At 36.5% G+C, this 11712-nt stretch overlaps 1 protein-coding gene and 1 long non-coding RNA gene across 15 annotated transcripts in view; both read right to left on the minus strand.

Moving 5' to 3' along the window:
* The window catches only part of LOC119072671 (GTPase-activating protein skywalker), a 75195-nt gene that overhangs the window by 31216 nt on the left and 32267 nt on the right, over positions 1-11712 (minus strand). The window contains exon 1 of one of the 14 annotated variants that reach the window (XM_037177946.1): positions 740-852. The exons of 11 other annotated variants lie outside the window; for them this stretch is intronic. The gene's annotated coding sequence lies outside the window, so the exon portion shown is untranslated. Of the gene's footprint in view, positions 1-615; positions 853-11712 lie in introns of those variants that run through there. 2 more of the 14 variants (XM_037177936.1, XM_037177944.1) reach the window with 2 other exon arrangements.
* Positions 10319-11697, minus strand: LOC119072688. The gene is made up of 2 exons (XR_005086905.1): positions 11574-11697; positions 10319-11263 (listed from the first exon to the last, which is right to left on the minus strand). It is a non-coding gene; the product is annotated as an uncharacterized LOC119072688 (long non-coding RNA).

Genomic DNA, 11712 nt, shown 5'->3' on the forward strand with positions numbered 1-11712 from the left:
TTATTCAAATACTGACAACGAACGTAGTACAACAATTTGAAGGAGAACACCAATAGATCTATTTACAAGAGCCGGAATTGAGTCTAATAAGCCGATATGGCACATCATAAGTGTTTTTCTCTACATTATGTTCATTAGCGCCTTCTTGTTTAAATCCTTTCTCCAATTTTTACGTCACCAGTTCCGCCTTTTTCATATGGGCCAAATGGTCAAATGCCCGTGGCACCCGAAGTGGAGCAGAAGAAAATGGCGCCCGAGGTCCTTAAAAAATTTTTAGCTTTACTAAATTGGCGCCTATTTTTCCAATTGCCCGATGGCGCCCAAAAGCTAAAAGCGGCACTGCGTCAATCTAGTCAATTATAGTCATTCCCTATTCATGTACGAGTTGCATAATCAGATCATTATAATACAATTTATTGGCGCTTGTGCGAGCTGAATCAAATCAGATGGAAATCCTCTCAACATCCGTAAGTTAACATGTTGCGAATAATCAAGACCTAACGGAAAATCAGTCACTGCGAAAGATTCAGTGAATGAATTCCTAAAGAACAAAATTTTCATTTTTTTTTTACGAATTTTGTTCATTTCATTGCATATTAAATCGTCAACACGCACAAACAACGACTATATACTAGCCCGTTCAATGACAAATTTATTTAAATTCGATTAAATTAAAACGAAATGTCTACAAAACGGTTTCGTCTCTTATTAACAAGTAAAGAAAAAAAACTGAATTCACATCACGAATGAAAAGACATTATCCCGAAACAAACCGTTTTTTCGTTTACATATTTTCCACATTATTTCCGCTCGAAAACGATACAGAATCTTGTCACGACGAGACTCATCTCTGAACTGAATCTTAAGAGACAGTAGAATTTTCAATTGCTCGCTACACAAACTACATAAAAAATTGTTTGTTTTTGTCATAAGAAATGAACAGACCCTATCATTAAAAACAGGGTGCTTCAGCAGGTGATATAGCAAAAAATGTTTTGGATTCGCAAAAAATTGGATTTTCTTTTTTCAAATTCAAGGAAAGAACAACTTGTTGGTTTGGCAAAAAGCACAGCCCTTCTACTAGCATGAACACTGAATTGACAAATGTCAAATTTGCAGACTTTAATATGATACGAGCTACCGCTTAGGACTGTTTGTATTGTATGTTTTAACTCATACAACGAAAACAAGTCATCTGTCTGTACAACAGAAACGAAGTGCCTACTGCGATTTCATCAGCCTCTGAATATTTTCTATGTTCATGCTAAAAGCAGAGTTATGCAAAGATACTTTAACCTGTTACAGACGGCTTTCATCTGTTATCGACAACGACAGCAATAATAAACGACAAGCTCTGACTAATGGGGTCTTATATAGCACAAAGCATGTTGAAAACAAATGAAGTAAAAGATTTCTGAAATCAATATCTGAAAATCATACATCAATAATGAAGTAATAGATCACATAGTAAAAATGTTAATATGCTTGCTGCCTGTGACAGGTTAATAGAAACCAGCATTTGATCCTCCCTTTACTGATGAAAGCTGAGAATTTAAAATGTTTGTTATCAAACATAATCAGTAAACAGATTTATTGAGACAGTATCACCTACACTACAATTCAAAAGTATTCGATCATTGTGTGGGGTCAGTGTAAATTGCCAAAATTTTATATTTGAGAGAGCGCCAAAAATCGAAATGGTACCAGATTTTCACGAAAGATGGCGTACTGTAACGCTTGATCTTTAACCTTTAAACGAAAGATCAAGAACTAAACTTTCATAATTTTGAAATATTATGATTTTTCCAAAGGTCTGCTCAGTCCAGGTCCAGGAAGAACGTTGGTCATTGATTTTTCTTTTAAACACTAAGGATCCTTCTCTATAATACGCCATCTGTCGTGAAAATCTGGTACCATTCTGATTTTTGGTGTCATCTAAAATTTTGGCATTTACACTGAAAACACTGATCGAAAGCTTATGATAGTGTACGTGACGAGAACAGTTTACGTCGGTCTGCAGAATTTTCAGTACCGAAAAGTGAAACAGAAACACCCTACGACCCATAAAAAGCCTTATCAAATCGGCATTTTCGGTTGATTTAGCTTGGAGTTCTTCTATCGTCGTCTATTTAGAGTTGAAGAGAGGAATATAACAAAAAATTAATCAGTTATCGTGTCAGTAATAGCATTCAATTAACACATTTTCGAATTTGTTTTGTGTATATGTGAGTAAACACTGTTGTGTATCCGTACACATATAGTAGGTGATACGATGTGATAAAATAGCGTCAATAAAAATAAAATTCAATAAAGAAAATTCGTATAAAATGTAAATAACATTCATTTGCCGAACACAAATGAGACTGTAATTTGTGTACCAACACTACTAACAACAATATTGATTCAATTTTTATGTAAAATGCATCCGTAATGATTTTGTTTACATGTCAAGTTGTTTTGTTTGATATAGTTTATGCAAATAAGTCCTGCTAAGTAAAGTTTACAATGCTTTCGAGACTGTGGGCTTTAGTAAATGCGCCTTACACTACTGATTGAACGAACTGTCAATGGTGCAAGTTCTGTCCATTCAATGAATGGCAGTATAGCACAAAAGGGAAAATGGTAATTGAAAGTATTGAATCAGCAGTACCAGATAATAATACAACCAAGTGACCATCATCTGTGAACTGTAACTTTGTCACGTACGCGGAAAAGATGTATCTCAGTAGCTGTTTTTAAGATGCAGTAGAAGAAGCAGAAGAATGTGAACCGATGTGACCTAAGAGGAATTCTCTACTTTCAATTTTGGTTTAAATTTGGTTTGCCGATGGTGGGAAATCCCTTTTTGGTTCTTATATTTCGGCCCATCACCATTTTATCAAACTGTTTGCCGAAGTCCCCGTACTTTTTGTATCAAAGAAGGAAGAAGGACTAGCCCGCACACCACTAACTTGTTAGTGAACATTTTGTTCTTTCGTTCGTTTAGATGCCTCACTAATAGTATCATTTCAGTAACAGTAATCACTTCGACTATGATTCGCTAGACTTGTTCGTGCGCAAATCGGTATAGTGTTCTTAGAACATTGTATCGAGTGCCACTGTCGCCATGGCCTGATGACAAATGGTATTTTTGAACTGCATATAAATGCAAAACGTCGAAAGACGTATTTAAACTTTCTCTCAGATCGAAACAGTGGTCGAATGTTGATGCTCACTAACAGCATTTTACATCCAATAACAAGTGCTGTCTGGTCCACACACTTAACGTGATTTCCGAATCACGCCTCGAAGTATACAAATACTCTATGAGGACAGTTAGGTGTTTGATTGATGTCTCTCCTTAATGTAGGCTAGACATTTTGTACAAAATTAATCGCATTTGGGTTACGTCATACAAGTCATTTGGTGCATCGTTGCAGCCACCGAACACACTGCAACTACCCAAATTATGAAGCTTGAGTGAACTTTAGGACGTTACCAATGCAATATAATCGCTAGACAAATTCCATGTGGAATTGTCTGACTTGGGATTCGAACCTGGTTCATTTTGGTGGAAGGCTAGCACGTAACCACTGAGAATCCAGTCCGTATTTGATGTACTCATTCCTGTTTCTTTGTACACATCAAATCTTTTGTGTACAATGCCAGTGTTTTATGTACAAAATTCTTAGTTCAAATTGGATTGTTTGAGTAGATTCGGAAATCGGATTGTACAAAAAGAAGTTTATAGACATTTCGCCATTTTTATGTTCCTATTCTGTAGACTACTACAATTTCATTGCAATTCATTGAACATGTATCAGGGAATAGATGGATAGATGAGAGTTTTGGGAGGCTTGAGAAGCAGGAACCCAGATCAAAGTTGTTCCTTTTGTTCCCTATTAGGGAATATATCCGAGAAATGACTTTTCCGAATCTAGTACATTTCTACAATTTTTCTTGATTTAATAGAAGTTACGAATTTCACAAATGTAAGCTTTCATATGGCCTCTTCTAGCCGCTAAAATCTAGGTCTACTTTTAGTACATTCTCAGAATTCTGCAAAACTCAACAGAAATTCCTTTGTTCTCTTCTAAAATTCTGTGGAATATCGTAGAATTATGAGAATTCAGCGAAGGTTACGCTGGAACGAGCCATATGCATTTTATAAATGTCAACAAATCAATTAGGACATAATGTTGAAAGTTAATTTGTCGCAATTGTAGCTCCCATTCGCACTTGTTTTTATAATAACAGTCATAAAATCGACAATTAATATCGTACTTCATCCTAGTCTCGTTAATTAAGCAGGTTTCTAATTATTGAACCGAAGGAAAGTAAGTTTTACTTGTCACTGTAACAGAATCATTTGCATTTGCCAGTTGAATTTTTAGCCCCGTACGAAGTACAAAGGGGCTTATAGGATTACGATGCCGTGTGCAATTGATGGAATTCGAAGCAGACGGTAAGTGCAAAGTGTTTGCCTATGTTCATAGATGACGAATCTGCAATAAAAATTTTGTCTGTCCGTCTGTCCGTCACGTCAATATCTTGAGTAAATCGAATCCGATTTCAAAATTTTTTTTTCCCTGAAAGATAGTCGAAATAGTGAGGCTAAGTTCGAAGATGGGCATATTCGGGTCGGCCCTTCGTGAGTTAGGGCCACCTAAGTGATTTAAGGTCTTTTGGTGATATTTATGGCAAAACAAACGATGGAAATGTAAATGACATGGCAAATGATAGGTATTGTCAATACCAATCCAGGAAAAAAAAGTTTTTTTTTTAAATCGGGTGAGTGGACCGTGAGTTAGGGCCTTAGAAGTGAAATGCTACTAGGGCCCTATGTGTATTTCACATATAACTCGAGTAAATTTCATTCGTTTTTCGTAATTTTTGTTTGATTTGGAAGGTAATCGAATGCCGAATAAAATGTTGTTGAAAAAAAATTAAATTTGGGTCCTTGGCCTAAGGCCGCTACTAGGGCCCTATGTGTATTTCACATATAACTCGAGTAAATTTCATCCGTTTTTCGTAATTTTTGTTTCATTTGGAAGGTAATCAAAGGCCGAATAGAATGTAGTTGAAAAAATTTTTAAATTTGGGTCCTCGGACTGAGGCCGATACTAGGGCCCTATGTGTATTTTACATATAACTCGAGCAAATTTCATCCTTTTTTCGTAATTTTTGTTTCATTTGGAAGGTAATCAAAGGCCGAATAGAATGTTGTTGAAAAAAATTAAATTTGGGTCCTTGGACTAGGGCCACTACTAGGGCCCTATGTGTATTTTACATATAACTCGAGCAAATTTCATCCATTTTTCGTAATTTTTGTTTCATTTGGGAGTAATCAAAGGCCGAATAGAATGTAGTTGAAAAAAATTTTAAATGTGGGTCCTCGGACTGAAGCCGATACTAGGCCCTTCAAAAAAATAAAATTTTAGGGCGATTTGAAATTTTTGTTTCATTTGAAAGGAACGTCGTACGGGGCTTCGTAATTGCGCTATGCGCAATTTGTAAGATGTACACATTACATAATAATTTTACTTTAACTACATTAACCGGCGCAATAGGCTTACGGTCAAAGTAGGGTGACAGACGCACTAGGGTCACGTACGCAATAGATATACGGGTTTGTACGGGGCTCAGTCGCAGCAAACGCTCCGACTGTTCTGATGGCTCGTTTTTTGTATCATTGTGCAAACCGATTGAAACACATGACAGTGAAGTCACCAGAGTAGGCTAATTTATTTAAATTAACAGGTACACGAATACTGTTAATACATCACCGAGTAAACACAACATAACCTTTCACTTTTCCAATAGGTATTTGCAACGAGTAAATAATAATCGTCTATCATATCCATAGAGTACAGTCCCCATGCCACAGAAACGTGTGTGTGTTTATATGGGCGTGATAGAAAATCGACGCACACGTGACTCATTAAAATTGAAGGTAAAATAATATCACGAGAATACGTCGATTGAACTTATAAATTCTGATCGAGCTGAACAAATTGCTATAGGTTATGGTTGGTAATGTTTGATTTAGTGTGTCGGCTATTGACACTTTAATTTAACTGAAAAGATGAATAATTTACGGCAAAACATTAAATTTTCATTCACGTGATTTTTTACGACAAATTTACGAGCAATTAAATCGCTTTGAAATGTTACAACTGTATAATGCAACTACTGTTGAGCGGATTGATATGCTATGTGTACGAGATATGAGAAGGATCTTTTCAGAGCATTTTTTCCAATGAATGTTTAGAACAGGTATGGTCGATCGGCGAATTCTTCTTAAACGCACTCACATTTTATGTCAAAATAATATAAAAATGAGTGCGTTTAGGTACGAAAATCCAATTTTTATGTCCTCCGGGCGGACAATAGACCATATCTGGCTTACACTTTCATTGATTTTTTCTTCGTTTCATTTTCACACCATTACCCTCTACATGATCCTATGATTCTTGCAAGGTTGATAGAGCACAATTATAGTTCATGTGAAGCCATTTTCATTTACATTTTATTGATTATTCTGCCAGAACAGTCGAATAAGCAGAGTTTGCTTAATCTATATTCGATATGAAATATTAGACGCTAAAGTATAATGTTAATAAAGTGAATTATACTTTTGGATTACATCATTGCGAATTTGTATTTTAATTTCTGTTATTAATATAAGCAAAACTATAACAACGTTGTTTTATGTATTATATAACGATACAGTGCTCTATAGTGCTCTACACATTATTATTTATAGAAATGTTAATTTGCGTCTAATAAAGAATTTAAATATTGAGCGTACAAGTCGACCATTATTTAATTGATGGTGCATGTGCTTGCAACAAATGTGGCTTGAGTATTTGGGAAATTGAATTCAATTGATTTTCAAATCTTAGAGAGGTTGATTTAGGTGGCGCGGCGCGGCAAGGTTACGATTTCCCGATGAACAAATATGTTTTAAGAACTGATTGGTATCTAGGATTTTTTTGCTCGTGGGTGCAACTGTTCAAAAAAATTATTGTCGTTTGAACTGGAGTTGTAGCAAAAACTATCATCTCATATGCAAAAAAAAAAAAAATGTCGAACACATTCATGATGAAGCTATTTTATCACTTTACAGACCATCTGCCCTCTGCCACACTCTTGTGGTTTGAACGCCTCCCAACAAAATCAATAATAGTTAAAGTTGATTGTTTATCAGATAGATTTCTCATGTGTGTTTCCGTGTCAAAAGTTGGTAAAAGCATATGAACTTACGGCTAAACAGTACTGACTCACACGATTGAACCAAAATGTGCCAACAGATTAAAAAGGTTCCGTACGGCTGTAATTAATTTGAATTGAGTGGCTATTATGTATGTTACTTGGACTTTCTCTCTTTCTAGTTAGTCTCCGATCGGATTCAGGTTGACCCAAACCTGAATTAAATTTTCAGGTTGGACGCGAACTTGACCTTACGGTTTTCGTGAATTTTTTTTTGAACCCAGCCATACACACCCACATGTCCGTCGACTCATCCAGATTCATAGTCAGAAGTTGGGGCTCGACCTTCTACTGGTCCCGCGGACTTAAAGTTTGACTATTTCTCGTAACATTTATTTGGTCATAACTCCAAATTCTGACAGAAGACCAGGTCCACCAATGTGTGCACGGATAGCTTAAAACCATTTCATAAAGATCCCTTCTTCATTTAAGAGCGCTCACCCTCTGGCAATTTTCTAGCCTACATTTGTGCGCAAAAATGTTCGTTTTTTGATGATTTCTCTGAACCAAAATCTTTTTTTGAAAAAGTAAAACCATTAAAGCATGCAAAAATGTGTTACTTTTAAGGGCAAAGTTGGTTTGTGGTCGATAACTTAACCCAGTTCGAGAAACCTTTGCAAAACACATAAATTTACACAATTGCAAAGGTTTCTCCAAGTGGAATAAGTTATCATCCACAAACCAATTTTTCTCTTAAAAGTAACACATTTTGCCTTAGAGTAATTATACCTAGAGAGGTATTTCGTACGATAAAATGTGGTCCCGACATCAGTTTGTGTAAGATTCACATTTCGTACAATTCTACGTAGAGCTTTTCACTAACACATGTAGGCGTTGAAAATTATAGTAGGCACATTCAATTTTTTTGCGCTAATTTGCCCACCAATTTAGTAGGGAAAAACTCACACTATCAAATATTACGTATTTCATGTCGGGACCACAAATTTTACGTAATTCTGTTTGTAATTTCCTCTCTAGGTATAATTACTCTAAGCATTTTGCATGCTTTAATGGTTTTCAAAAAAAAAAGGATTTTGGTTCAGAGAAGTCATCAAAAATGAATATTTTTGCGCACAAATGTAGGCTAGAAAATTGCCGAGGGGTCAGCGCTCTTAAAACTGTTCTGGCTCCCAGTGCAGTAATCGGACCAGTTGGAGCAATAGTTTGATCAATATGTGGAGTCTCGAACAACAAAATGTAAGTTCACGACCTCGGATCACTAACTTTATTAACTTTATTAACACAACGGCTAGGTACTTGGCATTCATCTTCTTAAGTTTAAAACGAGCCGTCAGAACAGTCGGAGCGTTTGCTGCGACTGAGCCCCGTACAAACCCTACGTGACCCTAGTTCGTCCGTCGCCCTACTCTTACCGTAAGCCTACTGCGCCCGTAAACGTCGGTAAAGTAAAATTCTTATGAAATGTGTACGTCTTAAAAATTGCGCATAGCGCAATTACGAAGCCCCGTACGACGTTCCTTTCAAATGTAACACAAATTTCGAATTGACCTAAAATTAAGTAAGTATCATTTTCACCGATTTATATTGATTTTACAAAAATCCAAAATGGCGGCCGACGGCCGTTTTGTTAGGAGGTGGAAAGTAGTACGGCTGCTTTACATTCGTTAGTACCTTTCAAACAAAAAAAAATTGAAATTCGATCAAAGTTTACTCGAGATATTGACAAAATACTCCACGTTCACTGTACGGCCGAGTAGCCAGATTAGAGCTCACTCCAAGAGACCTAGCTCACGCTCCGGTGAATCGAATTTCATAAACTTTTTTTTCCCTGATTGGTACGGTCAATACCTATCTAATAAAGCAAAATCCATTTAAATACGTTCAAATTTGGCCAACCTACAAGCAAAAACGGCTTGCCGCCCTGTACCTAGTTCACACCAAGGGGTCTAACTCACGAGTCGGTCATCCAATTTTCATAAACTTTTTTTTTTGTCGATCGGTATTGTAAATACCTTTCATTTGACGTATCACTTACAAGTGTAGTGCTTAAATGTCTGGAGATATCGTCGAAAAATAGTTAGGCACTTATTGGGCCCCAGCTCCGGAAGGGTCGACCCAAAATCGCCCATCTTCGAACTTAGCCTCACTATTTTGACTATCTTTCAGGGAAAAAAAAATTTTGAAATCGGATTTGATTTACTCAAGATATCGACGTGACAGACGGACAGACGGACGGACAAAATTTTTATTGCGGATTCGTTATCTATGAACATAGGCAAACACTTTGCCCTTACCGTCTGCTTCGAATTCCATCAATTACACACGGCATCGTAAAGTCAGGTTCTTGTCGCATGTGTAACTACATGAGTGTCGCTACTTGTGTAATTGCATAAGTAGTCTATGATAAAAGTTACGGTGTTTCCCGATGTGAAAATTTGAAAATAAAACTGAGTTGGCTTAGTCGAACAAACTGTTAGTGTTGCAAAACGTCGAAATCAGTTTCGATACTCTTTTCCTTAAAGATGGAAGGAATGGAAGCTACGACCGATTTGTTTATAAATTTAATTCAAAATAACCGCATCATTTACGATAAGTCGTTAAAGGATTTTAAAAATACGAGAAAAAAAGAAGAAGTATGGCAAGATATTGCCAAGCAAAGCAGAATGACCGGTATTTTTTTGTTTATTGTAAATGCCAGCAACAGTAGTGATATAAATCAAAAAAATTTTAGTTGACAATGCCAAAAAAAGGTATGCATCGCTACGTCAGAAATACTCTCGTGAAAAACGTAGCTGCGAAGTGAAAAGACGCAATAAAACTGCAGTATCAAGAAATTGGATTTACTACGAACGTCTTAATTTTCTGAATTCATTCATCCAACCACGATCGTACGTACTTCTAGGATAATTTCGTTTTTCAGTCGCATATTATTTCAACTCGTGTTTCAGCACTTATACAAATGATACGTTTGTTGAAGAAGACGATGATTCCGTAATGCTAAATGAATGTGGTATGGAAGATACGGAGGATGCGAGTGGTGCCACATCAAAAACTATCGAGATCGAGCTAGAAAACGGCATTAACATTGATGAGCTCGGAGCTATTACTACCGATGATACCGACACTGTGGTTAATGCATGTGTGCAGCTTGGCATACCAAGAGATATTCAAACTGATCCCGATAATCATCAACCAGACGAAAACATTTGGAACTGCCGCGAACGGATTGTCTCCAAATATTCTCATGAGCAGTCAACTATTGAATATCAATCATTGAACGAACCGCGCGTTACATCACGGGATAATGAAAATGATAAAGCCACTGGAGATGTACAGCAGCAGGTTGAAAATGGTCAACAGCCCGATGATGCAAATGTTATGGACCTCGATAATTATGTGTCACCACATCCAAGCACCAGTTCGTCGATCAGCAACACTACGATCCCACCGTATCCATCTCGCTGTTATGATCCAAAGACTGGTGAGATTATAATTGCGCGGATCGCTAATCAAGCCAGAGTACGTCTATTTTTCTAGATTTTCTGATAATTGAAAGTCGGTGGAAGCTTAAGCTCGTTTCATTTTTTTCGATAGATTCCGTCAAATAACCATCAATTAAACGATGTCGGTACATCTTCACATTCTTCACATTCAGCGGCCCCAAAAAACACAACAGCTTCAGTACAGTCATCACGAACCAATCAAACACTTCAACCTACCACATCCTCCGTCGCAACTACAATCCGCTCAAATCCATCAACAAGACGATCGACTGTCGTTCCAAACATTGTCTCAGTTGCCAGTACATCGGTTTCAACCTCTTCAAACGAAAACCGAATGGACGCGATTCGACAGAAAATGGAAAACTGTTTGACAGCCATAACCAAAAAGGTTAGCGACAAGGCACAGAAATCTCCACATGGTCCTTTTTTGTCATATTTGGGGACAAGGCTTCAATCAGTTCCAAAGGAAAGTCTTCCGAGATTGGAACGAGAAATTCTAGATCTGATAGATCAATTCGTATCGTAAATTTATTGAAACAAACTAAAATCTAAGAATCTCGTTATAAAAATGACATTGTCTGATCGTAAATTGAACTAAAATGAAAGAATCTCATTGCAAAGATCATTACAATGATGTCCGTGCAATTTAAATGTAAATTAAAATTCAAGAATCTCATTACAAAACATGAACAAATAAAATGAAATCGGAAATCGGATAATTCTATTACTTCAAAAAACAACAATAAAAAACCTGGACACTCAGGTGGATGACTATCAGATTGCTTTTTATAAAACATTGCAAACATAACATCATTGTCTGATTGGTAAATGAACTAAAACCAAACAAAATCTTGTTACATGACATCATTGTCTGATTGGACAATTGGTCTAAAATGAACGAGTCTCATTACAACATGACTACAATGATGTCCGATTGAAAAATAAATTAAAATCACAAACATCACTGATCTTATGAGCAAATATAATTAAATCTGAC

The sequence above is a fragment of the Bradysia coprophila genome (genome assembly GCF_014529535.1).
Source record: "Bradysia coprophila strain Holo2 chromosome IV unlocalized genomic scaffold, BU_Bcop_v1 contig_84, whole genome shotgun sequence".
Classification (NCBI taxonomy): Eukaryota; Metazoa; Arthropoda; class Insecta; order Diptera; family Sciaridae; genus Bradysia; species Bradysia coprophila.